This window comes from Theobroma umbraticum, unplaced genomic scaffold (genome assembly GCF_002168275.2).
Source record: "Theobroma umbraticum cultivar Fairchild unplaced genomic scaffold, ASM216827v3 scaffold_86.0, whole genome shotgun sequence".
Classification (NCBI taxonomy): domain Eukaryota; kingdom Viridiplantae; phylum Streptophyta; class Magnoliopsida; order Malvales; family Malvaceae; genus Theobroma; species Theobroma umbraticum.
In genome coordinates, this window is record NW_018397263.1 from 2302561 (window position 1) to 2302869 (window position 309).

At 28.5% G+C, this 309-nt stretch overlaps 1 protein-coding gene across 1 annotated transcript in view; it reads right to left on the minus strand.

Annotated features, from left to right (window-relative positions):
* The window catches only part of LOC110420679 (serine/threonine-protein kinase-like protein CCR1), a 3414-nt gene that overhangs the window by 1013 nt on the left and 2092 nt on the right, over positions 1–309 (minus strand). The window lies entirely within an intron of this gene.

Genomic DNA, 309 nt, shown 5'->3' on the forward strand with positions numbered 1-309 from the left:
CTATAGAGGAATGAATTATGACAAAATATAATCTAGAAATAATAAATTAAATAAATGAAAGAAGAATGAAACTTGGTCAGCTAAACTCCCGTACTAACTAGCTCATAGAATGGTTTCGAGTTATCCCTCTATATGTCCTTACCTTTCAGTCATTAATTTTTGCAAAACAATATTAGGTGAGCTGCTAGTTAAACTATTTTTCTTTAATAAACATATAAGCTAATTATGTGCAAAAAAAGGAAACTTTATTATTTTTTTCCTTTCTATTCTTGTTTGGTAAAAACTAACTTGTACCTGTAACCCGAGAAG